The sequence below is a fragment of the Haliaeetus albicilla genome, chromosome 13, assembly GCF_947461875.1.
Source record: "Haliaeetus albicilla chromosome 13, bHalAlb1.1, whole genome shotgun sequence".
Taxonomy (NCBI): domain Eukaryota; kingdom Metazoa; phylum Chordata; class Aves; order Accipitriformes; family Accipitridae; genus Haliaeetus; species Haliaeetus albicilla.
In genome coordinates this window covers 33,601,985-33,614,617 of record NC_091495.1, presented here as the reverse complement: position 1 = coordinate 33,614,617, position 12,633 = coordinate 33,601,985, and the positions used below count along the sequence as shown (strand labels likewise).

Here is a 12,633-nt window from a genome sequence, read left to right as displayed (position 1 = left end):
GAGACTTGGCTTATCCTCTTATCTGCTGTACCCTCTCCTGAAGTTAAGTAGATAAAGTGGCCTTACTGCCTGATTAAATGAAAAGGCTGAATAACATTTAATTGACTACAATGTACAGTTACTATAGTTACCTCTAAACAGCTAAGTATAAATCTGAGAGCTACTTTAAAGCTCTAGGGGTTTGAAATGTCTTTCCTTTTTCAGGATCTTACGAGCAGTAGGTTGGTTGAAGAGAGGGAAGTGCCTCTGTTTTAAAAGTATATGAAGATTCCTCATAGGCAAGTGGACAGGCAAGAGCTATTGTAGAAACAAAAAGTTTTGTAGGCAATGGAATACATCTAAGAGAATATTTTAAAGATGCATAGATGAATGTACATACACACAAACTCTACTAGATAAGAACTTTCTTAGAAACTAGATGGTTAAAAATTTAAAAAATTATTTCCTCAAAGTAGTTGTTACCTAAGCTGTGTGATTCAACCCCACATCAGGCCATGCTTCCTCATTGCTTGGATTTGCAAGTGAATTGAAGGGGGTTCTGACTTCCCAATCTGTCCATTTTGTTGCTCCTTTGTTTCTAGGACAATTAAACTTCCTATAATACACATGCACTTTTCATTTGTATTTTTCTTCAGGAGGGTTTCAAACAAAAGCTGTGCAAGAGTCTTGCTGAAGCAACAGGATTGGTTGTAGTTCATAGATTCTTTTTGTTCCCTTTGCATTTAGGTAGCTGTAATGAGGCATCTTCTTGGTCTGACATCTCCTGTCCTACAATTTACGACAATAAGTTGCAAAATACTGGGTGTTTACTATGTGGGTTGTTCTTCTAATTTATTGTGATTCTGTAGGCGCAGGGAGAAATTTACTCTTGTGTAAAATAAAACTCTATCAAGCACATACTAGTCAGAGATATGTAAACTGAAGTCTGAGATCTTCCCTCCTCTTTGTTGCTGCCCCCTTGGCATGTAAGCTACATCATTTTCTCCTTTAACAAATGGAAACTCATTTAGGTTTGAGAACACTAGCATGAGTTTAATACCAACGGGTTTAATTGAGTAAAAGCCCTCTGATACTCTATGGAAAACAGTAAATAGATTGTATCTTAAAGATGGCATCCGCTTTTCTGAACCAGTTGTTATTTTGTACAGTACTTGCATGTTTGGGGAATAAAGCATAAACAATTGGAATGCAATTTTGATACCATTTGCTTTTGCTGTTGTTCAAAAGAACTGGAGATAATTGTGTTGGCTTTGTCTGCGCTGTGATGGGTGCGATTTGTGTCAGGGTAGCCGACCTGACTTACTGCACAGCCTCAGGCTTTGTGGTTCATTTAAGCCAGTAAAATCCATGTTGCTGCTGAGACGAGTAGTTTTGCCTTTTCCTTCTGTTCTTGCCCCATCCCATATGCCAGCCCAGTGCTGACCAGAAACCTGATGTGAGTGGGGTGTTAGCACACCCGTGAGACCCACCAGCTCATGGTGGGAGTGCCAGCATTGGTGTAAGGGATGATGCAGCACAGGTGTGGGGCTCGTGATGGGGAACGTGTTGACCTGCTGCTGGTGGTGACACTGTGATGCTGGGAGAGGGTAGTCTGGCAGGAAAATGGCTCCTAAAATGCTTCTGCGGCTTGAGCTAGTAGTGCAGCGTGGGCTCAGCTGCTCTGTGCTGCGGGTTAAATTTGTGTGAGTGGTTGGTCCCATGGGTTGGTGCAGCCCATTCCTGGTTAGTTTGACTTCTCCCTCTACAGCTACAAGCCAGGGAGAGAAATCCTTTCTCCATCTAACTCTACGAACTGAGGATGTTACTATCCTCCAGCTTTTTTTACTATCTGTCTACCCAGAGTTCATTAGGGAGCCCTTCAGGGCAAATTAGCCATGCTAACTTAAACAGCAAAAAAGATCTGGTCTAGTCTGGCTGATCCGTGTCCTGGTGTGCATTAGGGATGTACCTGTGATTCCTCCTTGCGGCATGGTTGTGCTACACTTTGGCTCAACTCTTTATGAAATAGGCATCCATCCATAAACTAAACGTAGGTTATCAAAAGTAACGTAGAGAAAGAGGTCCCGTAGTCTTCTCATCTTTGAAGGTTTATGCTAGTTTAAATGTTAGTGGGTTTATATGTCTTTCAGTGTAGAAAGGAGATGCATCATTTTTCTCCAGGAAAGGTAACTGTATTGACTGGAGCTGTTGTCTCCTCATTCTTGCTTTCATGTTTGTTTCCAAGGAATAATCTTCTTTCTCTGCATCAGGAGCCCTTCCTCTTTTTTTAATATATCACCTTTAAGCCTTCTGTGCAGGTATTCCTACACATGGCTATTTCTACATCATCTGGCACTGGAACTGTTATCTTTTGTGCCTGTGAACTTCCTGAAAACTTAGTTTGAATTTTTATTTTTTTTTTTTACTGAAGATAATACCACTTTGTCTGGAAAACATTGAACAAAGAAATGGAAATGCTAAAATACGTGTGTATGTTTGTCTTTCTCTTGTGTATAAATTGATCACCTATTCTTTACTTCATTAATAATTGTTGATTTCTCACAGTAATGCAGAATATAAGGAAGCAGACGTCAAGGGAAGAGACTTAATCACACAATAATCAGAGCTGGAATTTTAAATAGGACACATCATTAGCATGTTAATGAATTTTCTCACTTTGTGCCAGCTGCCCAAGTATAAAAGATATTGCAGATGTAGTGCAAAAATCAGGCTTGGCTTACTGTGCTGAGAGCTGTCAGTGCTCCCTGTAAAGGAGATTTGACAAAAATCCTTTCGTATTTTTAGAGATGCTCAAAAATGTTTTTCCCATTGGATAATAGAAGCATCGACGAGTAATGCTATTTATTAGCATTTTAGGATGAATAGTACTGATTTGCCCTTTAGACAGTAGCTTTCTTCTGAGGGCATCAAAACACTTCTATAAAAGTGATCAACTGTTATTGCTATTTTACAGATAGGAAAGCCAGGGACACAGAGGTCATGTAATTTTACCTGAAATGGTGGTGAAACCAAGTTTCCTGATTGCTGTAGCATCAATCATGATTGAATTAATCACTTGCAATAAACAGATTGGAAATCAAGTGATACTCTGTGTGAGCTTTACATTCTTCTAGACTGCAGGTATTGCTATAGCCTAAGACGTAATGGTTCTGGGAAAATCACTGAAGGTTTTGTGCTTTACTGTTGAGTGGATCTGCCTTATACAGTCAGAAGGTTCTGTTATGGCAAGGAAGAGAACTGCTTTGCAGCCCACAACAACCAAACCCGTGTTCCAGACAAGTGAAGCTTAATTACTCGTCTGTCTGCCAAACTGCTGGATTGCGCTTATAAATCCCAGCTTGGGTTGATTGGCATTTGAAACCCAGGGCTGGAAATGAAACCTACCCTCTTGTCTTGGTTTCCTCATTACCAGTACTGACGGGCAGGTTTTCCTGCCTCATTTGCTGAATTCCTCTTGTGGCTGCACTCAGCCATTTTCTGCCCCTATTACACTTTTGGGAAAGCATGTCCTGGTAAATAATGCATGTATGCACAAAACTAGGGGGACTGTATTTTGCGATCTAATTGCTGGGTTGTGCTTGCCAAGTCATCTTAAGTAGAATTTCTATACTGAATTAATTTCTAGAGGAAATATAAAATAAAGGCTATCATGCGCGTCAAAATAGCTTTTTAACCCTTTTTTAAAAAACTATTGTTTGGAAGCTGATACTTCAGTCTCTACTGCTCAACTCTGATTGACATCACTGAGTTTTATTGTCTTAGAAATTGCTCCTGTAAGTCCTGAAGCTCTTAGCTTCACTCTGCAAGAAGGCTGGTTTCTGGAACTGAACAGATATATTTATTAAATAATGAATTAGATGTAGCAAAGGGGGTTTTCAGGAAGCTGGAATTTTCTTTCACACTCAGTTTTTTCTTCCTCTTGTTCAATGCACATACTCTGCATGCTTTCACAGAATATCTTGTAGCTTTTTGTCCTCTAACAGAAGAGAAACCTATCCAAGTCCATTTTTAAATTTTTTTTTAAATGCATGTTTTTATTTAGCTACATAAGAATAAAATGTGTTCAGAATGTGCTGCAAAGAGTAACAAAAATTCTCCTAGGCTTTTTACAGCCATTGCTCAAAAAGCTGCATATTTGGCCGTTATGGAGGATGCAATTAATTAGTCTGAAGCTTAGTGTCATGTGGACAGCAGAAACCACTACTGGTGCTGCTTAAAGTAATACTGGCTTTGCATACTGAAATATTTATGAAAAGCAGGTTCTGTGCTTCATATAGAATTGTATAGGATGTGATTTACCAAACTGTCAATGACTATTTACTGCAAAGCATTTTTGTTCTCTTTTAAAGACACATTTTTATTCTGACAGACTCAACACTGAAAGTCTTATAATAGAAGTACATGCAGTGTGCTTCCCACTAGGAAACCTTTCTTTTTTTTTTTTTTTTTTAGTTTAAATATTTGTTTTTAATAATAGCTGTTATACAAAAGCTTCTCTATTTCTCTTCCTAACTGATTTTTGTAATGCTTTTTGAAAATGTTTAAAGATCATTAAAAACTTTATACCACTTCTAATTATTTCAAAAAATATCAATTCAATATCTGCGTATGACACAACAAAAGCAACTGCATGTTTTCCTTTACTGATTTTTCGGATGGTGGTTTTAATTTTTTTTCCTCAGTGCTGGTTTTTCTGCACCAAATGGGCTTTCCATATTGTTTCCACAGTTCATCCTGTGTCTGAGTGATTATCTGATTCTAAACTGAAAAGCTGAACCTTTTGATTGCTTCTGTTTAAATAAATCATTAAAGGAGAACCACATAGCGTGTAACAGATGGGCTTCCATGAGGAAGAAGCTGTTCTGAGTCTCATTGTATGTCCACTTCTAATTTGTGCAAGGTCATTACGTTCTGCATGTCATAGCTATGTGAAATGCTTGTTGTCATTCAAGTGAGCAGTGAAATGGAATGGCTTATCGCCTATGTCTATGGCCATCTCTATTTAAACAGTGATCTTTGTCAGATTTAGCCAGCATTCGCTCTGTGTAGTTTTCACAGAAAATATAAAAACCTCAGTGGTGATGCAGGAACGGGACTGGCACTGCAGCTGGTAGCAGCCTTTATCCTGAGCTGACATTCAACTGATGCTCCAGAGTAGCGCTCAGCAGCCTTCCGTCAGGCAGCATATAAAAGCCAGGTCAATGTAAGAAAAGAAAAGGAAAAAACAACAACAAAACCCCCGAGAAGCCCAACCTTGCAGAGCTTCTTTTGTGTTGTCATGGCCAAATACAGCATGAGTAATTGCACTCTGCTCATCAGTATTCTCTCCGCTGTTTCGTTTGAAAAATTGGTATTTCTGCATTTGCTTGGACTTGTACTGTTATGCATATTGTGTGCTTGTCTGCATTTCATTGATTGTGAGCATGATTCTCATTTTCTTGGGTCATTTTTTAAAGCACTTGGGATCTTTCAGGTTAAGTATATCCATATACATCTTTTGGTCTTATAATTCTGTAATGGTAGTCACTGCATTTTGGATTGTTACCAACCTTTGAGGATCAAATTCAGACTAATGGTTTTCATTCCATGTCATGCTTCCACAAAATCTATATAAAATAAGTAAAACCATTTTTTTAGTAACATCATCTCTGTTAAATAATCTTTAATTGTGAGTAGTTAAGGTTTTTTTGTGTTATGGAATTGCCTTTTTTGATAAATATCTGTATAATTTAGTAACATATGAAGAGTAAGTTCTGCTAAGCATTTCCTACAACTAAAACATGTAATACATTTTTTTAGACATCAATTTTTGTCAGGATTGAAAAGATTGGAAACCAGTCTGTTTTAACATAATTAAGTCTGCCGTATGTTTTGAGTCACTTGTAATTGTGTTTCTTATAATGGTGATTATAAAGGTCATCTTGTCTGGCGGTGTTCATTTAAATATGTAAATACTTTATGGTTTTCACTTCGAGGATAGAGGTTTAGTTTATATAAATGCAATGGAGGTATTAAATTTAATCTGGCCATTCTGTATAATTAGATGCAAATATCTGTAATGCCAGAAATATGAAATACATGTTCAGGCAACTTGAACTGACACAGCAGCTTGGTTCAAAGCCCACTGATATCTCTGGGTGTCTTTTGATCAGGCCATTTCTCTGTTGATGCTCAAGGGTGAGCTTCTCTTCTCTCACTTTCTTCTAGGATCTGATACTATTAACTTTATTGAAATGTTTTATATACCTGTGTAATACTCTTTCCTTTTAGACAGCAGTATGACCTAATTACACACAGAATAGTAACTCCTGAAATGACCAGGTACTGGTTTTGCAGTCATAGAGGTGGTTATGTACTAGGTGCAAGAAATAGAGCTTGGTTTTATGCTGGCTCTCTTCAGGGAAAAAGATCTCACCTTTAACTAGGATAGGCAGTAAAGACATCAAGGTTTCCTAAGTTGTAGTGCCACAGAAACATAGAGTGGCTCTGTTGGAATCATGGAAGTGCAATCCAACGGTGAAAAGTGTTTACTGAACAGCCTTCTGCTGCAAGGAGAAATGGGCAACATCAACTCCATAAATGTGCAGGTGCACATATAAACAAACAAGTGGAAAGTTCTGACGGTATGCCTGCGAACTTCTTCCTTTACAGCTGAAATGCTATTGCCAGCTACATACACATGCATTAAACTTCTGGGGTGTGTGTAATATCGAATTATTCTTGGTTTGCCATCTCTGCTCGAGGTTTCTGCATTACTCTGCTTTTTAGCTCAGCTGCAACAGGATAAATACGAAGCAACACAGATGAGTGAATTTGGAATAAATTTGGAAGTGTATACCACCAATTTTAATCATTAGATTCTAATTCTGCAGCTGCATCTTCTGAGATACCGGGCTCAGATTGAACTTTCACAATTTTTTTTTTTTTTGATGACTGTAGCTAGTTTCAGAAGGAATGAGATGCTAAGATGCCAGAAAGCTAGGATTAAAAAAGAAAGAAAAAATAAAGTGTCTTCTGTTCATCGGACAGATGGAACAGGTTCCGTTATGCAATTCTAACTATGTTAGCACAATACTAGCCCTGGTGATAAGCAACAGACATTCTTTAAGGTTTGCCACTTCTGGAGTTTGACCAGATAGTACTTGTCATGCTACTGAACTTTCTGTTTTATTTCATTGTGAAGCTGTCTTTTTTCTGATGGTGTACAGCTGCCATTTCTACATGTTGTATTAAGATAAATCCAGTTTTGGCAGAAAGATAAAGTTGTGTCTGACCTGACTGGAGCTGCTCAGAGGCAGGCAGAAAGGTGGAGCCTGTCTGAGGACGGTGGGGTGCTCAGGAGAGGACCATGAAAACTGCTGACATACCTAGTTACACTTAACAGATAGGATCAAATTATTTTTCAGAGAAAGGTAAATACTGCTGTCCTTGTCTCACAGATGGGGTAACTGAGACACTCAGGTAATTGGTTTTGTGGTTCTGTTTGTTTTGCTATTTCACAGAGGTACTGCCTGTATGTATTTGGTCTGGACTTGTTGGATAGGATTACAGCATGTATTTGGCAACTTGATCCTGAAACATTAACAGGTTGGAAGTATGAAGACAGTGTTTGGCCTCTTAAAAACCTGAAGTTTTATTGAAAAAGTCAGTAAACAGTTGGCCTAGCGTTCACAGGTTTCTTTACATTATATTTGGTTTGGTTTTTATTCTCAGTGTCATACAGCAGGGTTTTGCTTTCTTTTCTTGATTTTTTTTTTGTATGTTGTTCAAGTTACGTTAATGTGCATGATATTTTTCAGGTCCCAAAAATGTGCAAAGGGCTATTTAGGATGCTTTGCCTCATTTACTTTCTTTTGAGGATGAGCGTAGAGATGGATAGGCTGTTTGAGAAATAGCATCAGTTTGTTTTCAAGTAGCACTTCAGTGAAACCAATCTCAGGCAGTTATCCTTCCAGAGTTTCAGACTTTCTGCAGATTGAAGATAAAAATACTACAGCATTTTACATTCAGTTAATGGTTTGGATTTTATTTATTTATTTTTCTATCTGTAAGCAAGAAAATATTGTTTTGGGTCATCTGGGATCACTGACGTAAAATTGGTGTCCTGGGACAGGACTATGCTGCAGCAGAACCAGAGAGTAAAGACAGTTTGACTTTTTAGTTACAGGTATTTTTTCAGATGTATGTATTTTGTTTTAAAATCTTAGCACATTAATACATTTCCACCCAAAAGTTTTCATTCAAGAGTTTTGGCAGTGTTGTCAAGTTACAACGTACAAGTCTAATTCTGTGCTTGCATAAATGCATGCAATTTGTAAAGAATTGTACCTCCTTACATTGATGGTAAATTCAACTCAGTGACTGAATGAAAAGTCAGGTAATTTTCTGAGGCATTACCTTTCATCTTTACTTTGATATTGACTGGCAGTTTTCAGATAGAGCATCTAGGGGTACGAACATCTAAGCAAAAGAAACCCCTGTGATACCATTCCATTTGGAATACAAGATGTGCCTCATGAAATACAGGTTTGGGTGGGGGTTTTTTCCAGTTTTTGTTCCTGTTGATTGTCAGATAGAGTAGTTAGATCTTTCTGCCTCATTCTTTCTTGTTGTTATTGGTTTAAGATTTTCTTTGAGGTGTTCGCAAATACAGTAGTAAAGATAAAAGCTAAATGAAGGTTTCTGTAATTAAGATGTGAAATAGGGACAACTGACTTTTCACTTAGTCATTTCGTTCATTTTAGTATACAATTATTATCTGCTGTATAGTTTGTTGCTTGATTCACCGCAGGGTTCCAAGCATGCTGTAGGCTTTGTACCCACAGATATGCAGAAATATAACCAAACCTGGAGTAATGGAAAATATTTATCAAAAGATGGGGGAAGGTATAATATCTGATGATGAAAACAGAATAAAAACACTGAAATTGTAATCCTTTCTAGAATAGCTAGAAATAATGTCCCCCAAATTATGTTAATGTTGCATGCATTATCCTAAAGAAGGCTCTACAATAGAAAACCTCTTCCAATTTGCACCTTTTACTAAGATACAAAAGTGGAAATACAGAGAATTTAAATGGAAGAAAGAGAGATTATTTGTTCTGACTATGATTCCCCAGAGAAAATGTATTTACAATTCTTGGTTTTTTTCTCTAAGCTTTTTGTCTTTTTCTGTACGTCCATTAAATCCCAGCTGATTACTCTGATGCAATGGAAATCTTACTATTTAGAGCAGAGTTAAGTACCTTGTATCTCCTGTTCAGGAATTGAAAGTTTTGATCCAAGAAGTGTCATCTTTCCTCTGTCCTTGGAGACATAAACCGGAGTAAAAGGCAGAAAACCAAGGAACTGCTAATGCCTGGAGTCAGGAGCTGGAACTCTGTATCCTTCAGTTTGATTTCTCTTCTCACTGGAGCAGGAATGGGGAGTTTGCCATGTTTCAGTTGATTTGTGCCACAGTTTCCTTGTGTGAGGAGTGGAGGCAACAACTGCTTCTGTTACAATCATGTTGTGAGGTTTGTGGAGCGCGCACTGAATGCTCGAGCACAGGAGATGGTAGTAGCAGGCAATAGTGTAAGACCAGGGATTTTGTCACCTGTAATTGCACAGAATCTGTGGTCCATGTGTGGCAGGTGCTACTGATGAGTAGTATTTCTGATTACCTGCCAGATACCAACTGATAGGCTGAGATCAGGTAAGCAATGTAAGAAATACGTCAAGCTGGATATTGGAAAGACTATTATTTTTGTTGTTGTTGTTGTTGTTTTGTTCGAACCCTGGTTTATTTCTTTATACAAAAAATATTGTCGTATAAAACTTTGAATGATGCTAACTGAAAAGAAGATTCAGTCATCGTATTTGCAGAAGATATGTTTGGTTTGATGTGCATGTTGAAGGCTTGAGTAAAGATAAACAGGCAGTGTTTGCCAAACTGCATAAGATTAAACAGTTCATTACCTGTTGGAGTTATCAGCTGGAAGACACATTGCATAATTTGGGCTACAACCTTTATACACTTTTGGCTGAATTATACCTCTTATCTAGTGAGGTGCATGAAATATAATTAGCAGTGCGAGCTGAAAATGACAGGCTGAAACTACGTGTATTTTTGTGCAGATAAACAATCCTACATCTAGATCAGAATTCATAGTAATATTTTCTCTACTAATTTTTTTCCCAGTTCCTGTATTCTAAAACACTGTGCAGCAAAAAATTATCTGTACTCTGTGCCAGAGAAAAGGAAATAAGCATGAGCCGTGTCTCCTGTGGGCTTGACTTTAAGAACCTTTTGAATTTGTTAAATCCTGCAGAAAACAGCAGGAATTGCAGATCTCTTGTATTCTTGATTTTGAATGTTTTGTTTGCGAGAGAATTTTGAAAATATACAGAGGCAGAAGTTGTGATCCATTGATATCAGTTAGAGTTTTGCCTCCAGTTTCAGCCAAGTTCAGGCTCTGACGTTCTGCTATATTGAAGCTGCAGCATCCATTTCTGATCTGAGCTGCTTGCATGCAGGTCCGCTTACTTTGATGGAAGTGCTGTCCATATAAGAAAGAGCAGATTTTGGTCAGAAATTCTTTTAACTAGGAAATCCTTCAGTTTTATCACAAACTGATAAGTTTTGCAGTTGGTAAGGCTCTCTTGTTAAAGAAGAAACAGGTATTTTATTCTGTAGTTTTTAAGCTAAAAGCTAATTGCTTTGATTTTAGTTCAGTGAACTTATAACCCTTTGACTTTTGCAATGAATTTTTAATTTTAGGACCATGTTTCTCTGTTTTCTCTTTAAACCCCGGTATAAAGTTTATTCCTTCTATTCAGTACCTGTGAAAAAAGCTGTGTAAGTACCAGTGTAACATACCATTGTTCATTAGCTCATGAAGTGGTCAGCCACATTCTTAGGTGGGAGAATATTATTCCAGTGGGAGAGATGCTCTCTAAATAAGCCTTAGACACCGGCTGAAATGTACAAAATGGTATTGCCCTTTTTGGCACCTTAGATCGTGTTAACAAAGTTGTGGATGTGAATCTTTGTTAGCATAGCTCTTTGTTTCTCCATGTGCTTTCTGGTTACGTGCTAAGCAATGACAGTCTTGGGAAAGCTTAAATATAACAAAACTCTAGAGAGGGACGCAACTATTCTTGCAACTTTCTGGTGCTGAACAGAGCTTTTGACAGTTTCTGCAAGTATTTGGCTTAGTCTTTCACCAGTCCAAAAAATCACGTATGGTGTGTCAGTGTTGTAGCCTGCAGATGTTTCATGAGTGAATTGGCTAATGCTCAAAACCATTTTGCCTACAACCCGTCTGCAGTATGGGTTATAGACCAGAGGAAACTGAAAAATAAAGCCCATGTATCTGAATAGTTTTTACCAGTGAGACTGGTTAAAACCAGTTGCAGGTATGAGCCCTCTGTTGTGCTGTCTCAGGCAGCCTGAGACAATATTTTATTCTTGTTCTGCTAGATAAGAGCATTCTCCACTCCCTGGAGTTTGTCTTGAGTGAAATGTGAGTATATCTGCACTGATCACAGAATTGATTTGGACAGCAGTTGGAAGAAAAAGAGACATTTTGGTTTGTCATTTGAACTAGTCTTTCTCATTTTTTTTAATTACAAAAAACTTTTTTTTTTTTTTTTGCATTGCAAGTAGCTGTTTCCCTAATGTTGACAAAAGATAGAACTTGTAATTTTTTTTTAACATTTCTGTTTCGTGTCTCTTGGAATGTCATAGATGGTGCTTAATGATGGAATGAAGTCAGTACTTTCAAAAATTGAAGAGAATTTGTAGAGCAGTTGTGGGAGATTAAAGGGTTGGGAGGCAGGTGTAGTCATGGAAGGCTCAAGGTGCTTAGTGCGTCTGCTCAGCTTAATGAACAGAAGTCTGAGATCATTTGGTGACAGCCTGTAACTGCCTGCTCAGAGACCAGAACTGCATAGTGGAAAGATCATTATGGTAGATAGACAAAAGCAGAAGTGATCACTTATAATGGCTAGCAATTGAAGCTTGACAACTTTAGATTAAAAAATGAGTCATTCACCTTTTAGCTGACAGGACAATTAGCTTTTGCCAGAGTTCAGTGAAGATTTTTGTAAATTCCCAGTAACTGTTTGGTTTTTTTATACCTAGTTCCAGCTGGAATGAATTCAGAGAAATCTTACTGCCTGTGTTTTGCAGATGCCCAGGATCAGTGGATGAAATAATCTCTGTTAGGCTTGCATTCTGGAACTGTTGTTTTATCAATGTAATGATAACTAGACAAGCTATTTCTATTTTGTTATTGTTTTAGATGAATGAAGCCCAATGCAGAATGTTATTAACGTTTTCTATTGGTGTTACAATTCACTGGGTTCTGCAGTAGCTCCTCGTTCTCTTCCTTTCCCCTTTTTTCTTTCATTTTTAATTTACCAGCTCCCAATACTACTTTCAATCTCTGCGTGCTTTATTTTCTTGTCCAGCTTACACTATATGAAATTGTTTTCTTACAATTTAATAATGCATTGAAGTTCTGTTCATTTGAGCTCCTAATCACATGGAGCACAATTTCACACCTTTTCCAGGGCAGTGCACAATTCACCAAGACCACTCTCTCTACCTGATTTATTTATTCTTAAAAGAAGCTGCCATGTCCAAGTCTT

At 37.8% G+C, this 12,633-nt stretch overlaps 1 protein-coding gene across 1 annotated transcript in view; it reads left to right on the top strand.

Moving 5' to 3' along the window:
• DISC1 (DISC1 scaffold protein) overlaps positions 1 to 12,633 on the top strand; it is a 208,812-nt gene that overhangs the window by 102,699 nt on the left and 93,480 nt on the right.